The sequence below is a fragment of the Manis javanica genome, chromosome 13, assembly GCF_040802235.1.
Source record: "Manis javanica isolate MJ-LG chromosome 13, MJ_LKY, whole genome shotgun sequence".
Taxonomy (NCBI): Eukaryota; Metazoa; Chordata; class Mammalia; order Pholidota; family Manidae; genus Manis; species Manis javanica.
Window position 1 is genome coordinate 87,936,310 of NC_133168.1, and position 6,195 is coordinate 87,942,504.

A 6,195-nucleotide genomic window follows, 5' to 3' on the forward strand; every position below is an offset into this window, starting at 1 on the left:
AAATGGTGTGGTTATGTCATTCTTTCCCATCTTAATCCCATTCACTTCAAATCCATGACTAATAGATAAAAAAGGCAAAGATATAACCAAACTATATGTAAAATGTTTCCATGTACAAGCAAAAGAACTGAAACACAAGTGGTAGGTGGCCTGGAGCCACGGAGCTCTACAGGTTTACTTCTTTCTCCATGAAGACACCCTTTCAGCTAATGAGAATGAAATACCCTAGAAAAAGACCAAATGCCTGATGTCGAGGACAGAAGTGGAATTTCCTTATTTATAACAAAAAGGATGAACACACAATTATGGGCATGACTAGACCCATGACTATGGACAGATATCCAATATTAAAAAAAAACTTCAGGAAAAACTGAAGTAGTCTAGCAGCTGGATCTGTGGTATTCTCAATGTCACTGAGCAAACAAGCGTCAGTAAACTGAATTCAGGAGTAGAGAACTAGGAATTGGTGAGTGTAATTGTGAACTTGGAAGACAAGGATGCATAAGCACATCAATAGAAAAAGGAAGAGAGGAGAAAACTTGTGGATTCAAGTAAAATATGTTAACCAAAATGTTAACAGCTAGCAAGAGAAAGAATCCTGAAACAGAAAACCAAGAGAATAATCAGAACATAAGAAGGCCAGCACGGGCTGAAACAGATAAGAGGAAAAAAAACTTTAAAGAGAATATCAAAGAGCAAATGTCACACAGATTTTGTTAACATCCTACTGAAGACAAAGCACACAAAGGGTAGCCCAGGTGAGGTGGCTCTTGAACAATTCTAAATTTCTAGTGGCTTCAATCAAGGGGTGAATGGTGGAGATATAAGATTCAGCTGGATTTGGATATATTTTGACACATAAACAACAGGGTTTTCTGGAAGATTTGGCACAGGTTATAAGAGAAAGAAGGGCTCAAGGGTGGTGCCAGTGAGAGGAAAGTACTCAGCAGCAGAAGAATGGGAGTTGCCATCAATGATGATGGGAAAAACTGTGAGCATATTCTATTTGTAGATTAATATCAGGATTTGGGTTCAAAATGCCTGTGTGGCATCTATGTGGGGATGTCAGTGGACAGATGAATATACACTTCTGGAAATCAAGGTAGAGGAGCTCTATGGAGACATAAGTTTGGGAGCCTTTAGTGGGTTGCTGGTCTACTGACTATGAGTCCAGATGCTGTTGCAAAGGAGTGATGTTAGCTACAGAGGGGACTGAATGCTGATCCAAGAGTCCCTCCCTTGGTGCAGGCTGGGGAGATGAGGATGATGACTGTAGGAGACAGAGAAATAGTAGCCAGTGACAGAAGAAGAAATCCAAAATACTGTAATGCTTAAAGAAGATAAAGAAAAGTATCTTAGTAAGAAATGAACTGAATCAGACATTCTTCCAAAGCAGAAATATAAATGGCCCACAAGCATATGAATATGTGCTCCACATCACTAATCATAAGAAAATGCAAATAAATACCCCAATAAGATAACCCTCACACCAGTCAGAATTGCCACTCTACAAAAGATGAGAAATAACAAGTTTTGGTGAGGATGTAGAACAAAGTGAAACCTCCTGCACTATTGGTAGAAATGTAAATTGGTAGAGCTCCTGTGAAAAGCAGTGTGATGCTTCCTAAAAGAGCTAAAAACAGAAGTTCCATATGACCCATTATTTCCACCTCTATAAAATTACCAGAAGAAAACAAAATATTTGCTTCAAAGATCTATGCACCCCTGTGTTTACTGCCATATTATTTACAATAGTGAAGGTATGGAAGCAATCAAAGTGTTCATCAATAGATGAATGGATAAAGAAGATAGGGTACATATACAAAATGGAATATTAAGCAGCCATAATAAAGAAAGAAATCCTGCAATTAGCAAAAATATGAGTGGATCCAGAGGGTAATATGATAAGTGAAATAAACCAGGTGGAGAAAGACAAATACCATATGAAATCACTTATTTCTGGAATCTAAAAACAAAATAAAACAAAAAGGATAACAGCAGATACAGGTGTAAGTGACAGGTGGTTACCATAGGGGAGAGGGGATGAGCGGAGAGAGTGAAGGGGATAAAGGGGCACAAAATTCTTAATCAAAATATAAGTTGGTCAAAGGGATGGTAGCATAGTATGGGTAGTATAGCTAAAGATGCTGAAACATCTTTCTATGTTGACAGATGTTAAGTCTTCTAGTTGGCATGAGGATTTAATAATGTGGGTAACTGTTAAACCACTGTGTTTTCTATTTGAAACCAATATAAGATTGTATATCAACTATACTTCAATAAAACAATAAACTGAATCCATGTTGCTGATAACTGTTAATGATAGGTTTGAGAATTAAACAATGAGAACTTTTCAAGGTAGAGAAGCTTTATGACTTTTTAAGAATCCATGTATGGTCCAATTATTGTTACTATGGGGAGGTAAGAGAAAGGGCCTACTGTTCTACCACGTTGATGAGTATCACTCTCTGAGCAGATTCTAATATATGCTCTGTAATCAGTATGGAATAATATGAACAGTTATTTCACTCCCTTTTAGAATTCCATTACTGATGTTTCTCAATTTCATACTCATAGCTTCAAACTATATATCTATATTTTCAACCTTATGTGTTATAAATAAAAATTGTAGGGTTTATAGTCAATAATGTTGCAATTACTATAGAAGTGGGTAACCTGTGATGCAATATGCCATTGTGGTAATAACCAAAAATAAAAACGGGACTTGTTTGTTAATGTAATAAATTTAGGTTTAGCTGACTGATGTGATACAATAATTAAGATATAGCATTTGGTGCAGGGAAGCTGGCCTATTGTTCTGAGAACAGCATCTGGAAAATTAGAAATGCATACATGAGAGGTGTACTTATTACCAACTGGCATTGGAGTGAATTAATGGGCTGTTCAATAAAAAGCTGTCAAATGTAAAAACAAATTTGGATTCCTATCTCATATCAAACATAAAAATTAATTTGACCTTCATGCCTCAAATGGAAAAGGCAAAGTACCAGTCCTTTAGACCGAAGTAAGTAGGGGTTTCAACATCGAGACCTACTGAGCCTCAATCATCAGGGAAAATATTGACATATTAAATTATTTCAAAATTCATCACAATAATGCATTACAAACACTGTAGTAAAGGACATGGAAAATGAGCCACTCACCTAAAGAATAGATTTGCAATGCATAAACTCATAAAGGATGGCTAAGCAATTGAATAAAGAACACATGAATTAATAAGAAAGACATAAACATCTCAATGGAAATATCATAGACATGGATTTTAATGGAAATATCACAGGCATGGCTTTCACACAAGGGGGAAAATAAATGGCCCACAAGTTATGAAAATGCTTACTCTAATAATAGCAGAAATATAAATTAATTAAATGATATTTTACAGCCCTTTATCAGAGTGGATGAAAATGTTCTGGTGATGGTGTAGAATAGCAGGACCATATGATGTGAGGGTAACTTGGTCCCAATGCTCAGCAACGCTCCTTGAAACTGCAAAAGGAGGAAAGATACATCCCAATAGCCAATGATCCCATTCCAGCTATAAACCCATCTCTGATGTATGCCAGGAGACACAGAAGAGACTATTCAGACAAGTTTATTCATAAGAGGTAAAAATATCTGCCAAATATTCATCAACACTGTAAAACCTGTCTTTTTTATTGTAACAATATATAATATTAATAGAGAGCATTGAAAATGGACAAATATCTGCTAAACCCAGCAACATGATTGAATTCTCAGGACTGCAATGAGGAGCATAACAAGCAAGAAGTGATATTCATTCATTAAGTTGAAACTTTAAGAAGGTCAAAAAGAAGTTAACCTTTGTAACACATTGTATATATGCACATGTAAAAGCAATAAAATAAGTATAAAGTTATAAAAATGACATTATTGTAGGGGAAAACTCCACAATACGGCAGTTAAATGTTGGTTGCATCAACCCAGTTTCTCTGCACAGTTACGTTGCTCCTGCCTTTTCTCTGGGTCTGGCTGTATATCTGTCTATATTATAAGGATATGTGTGATTACATTCACTGTCTGTCCCTCCTGAAAATCCAGCTGAATGTCTTCCACTGAAATGACTCATTTCTCTAAATAAGTACCACTCACTCTGATGATACAAATTAATACTTATATAATAATACTAAATCATATTAAGGAAAATTGGGATGTGGCCATATATTTTGAAGACCACCATCCAACCTATGACACATGTCTTCTGTTGACTCTGTGGACAGATCTTGTATCAACTGACCAAGGGAAGGACAATCAGGTTTCTGCCTCTGGGCATTATGTCCATGAATGATACCTGTATCTGCTTTCCACTGATGAGTCTCAAATATCACACTATCATTTCAAACCACCAGAAAAATCTAATTATATCAATTTTATAGTTAATGAAAATTAGTGTAGTGGAGGCTAAAGTAGCCTTGGAAGGGTATGTTTTACAAATGACTAGTCTGAGTACTAAATTGGGGTTAGAAAGGCTAGCTGCCTTGCCCCGCTGCACGCCTAAATCTGGGATGCAACCGGCATGGTTGTAACCACAGATCAGACAAAAGCTAGTCTCTAGAAACGACCACAGCCTTGCTTCAAAGGTTGCCCTATCCTAACCACCTTCTACAGTGATCTGTGTTTGGGGGTAATCTGCAAAAAAGTCACTAAAACTAGAATCCCTGACTCAACTTTGGTTGTATGGGTCCAGAGGAAAGAAACTGATTTTAGAAAACTGAAGTCATTCTCAAACGTCCTGTAGCTGGACAAAAAGTATCAGCACATTTCAAGCCCATTTTGAGATGCATGTGGCCATCATGTGATCTGATCCTCTTAGGGCCACATGGTGGTGGAAAAACAGGCACGTTGCTCTGTAAAGAGTCCTGTCACTTTGACTCATTCAAGAAAAACAAACCCAAAGCAGGTGACATCATAAAAGACAGATGTACCCTACTAATTATTTTCCTCAAGGCTCCCTTCATGTCCCTGTTCCTCAGGCTGTAGATGAAGGGGTTCATCTGGGGAACCACAGTGTACATCATTGAGGCCACTGCAGCCTTCCTGGAAGAGTCAATAACTGCAGAGCTAATGTACACCCCAAAAGCTGTCCCATAGAACAGGGAGACAACTGAGAGGTGAGACCCACAGGTGGAAAAGGCTTTATGCTTACCCTCCACTGACGGCATTCTCAAAATGGAAGGAGAATTTGAGTATAAGAGAAAATGATCCCAGATACACCCCCAAATGGGCTGCCTACAAGATATATCAGGAAGTTATTGGTGAGGGTATCAGAGCAGGCCAGCTTGATGACCTGAACATGTTCACAGAAGAAATGGGGAATTTTCAGGTCCCTGCAGAAGGACAGCCGCAGCACCATCAGACTGTGGAGCAGGGTATCCATGATGCTAAGGAGCAGAGAGAGCAGAATCAGCATAACATAGGATCAGGAAGTCATGATGACCGTGTACCTCAGTGGATGGCAGATGGCAACATAATGGTCATAGGCCATTGCTGGAAGGAGGCAGTTTTCAAAACCATCAAAAAATAGGACAAAACCAATCTGTGCAATGCAACCAGTGTATCTAATGTGCTGATTCTGTGCTTGGATGTTCACCAGCATCTTGGGGATGATAGTTGTGCTTATACAGATGTCAGCCAGGGACAGGATGCAGAGGAAGGAGTACATGGGGTGTGGAGGTGGGGGTCAGAGCTGATGGCCAGGATGATGAGCAGGTTCTCCAGGATGGTGACCAGGGACACAGACAGGAACAGCTCGAAGAGGAAGGGCTGAAGTTCTGGATTGTCTGTCAATCCCAGGAGGAGGAATTTTAGAACATATGTGTGATTCATGTTGTTGATGAACCTGATATAAAAGAGGTAGTGAAAAAAAAAAGTTCCTGGTCTAACAGCAGCAACATCAACTGGGAACTTTTTAGAAATGAAAATTCTTGGAAGTACTGAAGACTTCCTGTGGATAAACTCAGGGGTGAGGACAAGAAATGTATGTTTCCACAAGCCCTCCAGATGAATTTGAAACATGCTGATATTTGAGAATCAGTGCTTAAATCTAAAAAGCAATACCCTCTATGTATATTGTGAATGCAGATGAATATTCAGATCTGTCCCTCTGCTAATTTCTCCCTCCATCACCGTCTCTCACACTATTTCTTTCCTGTCTTC

The 6,195-nt window shown here is 38.5% G+C and overlaps 1 pseudogene; it reads right to left on the minus strand.

The window, feature by feature from the left end:
• Positions 1-4,901: 4,901 nt before the first annotated feature.
• On the minus strand, positions 4,902-5,865 carry LOC140845402 (olfactory receptor 7G2-like; annotated as a pseudogene).
• Positions 5,866-6,195: the final 330 nt, after the last annotated feature.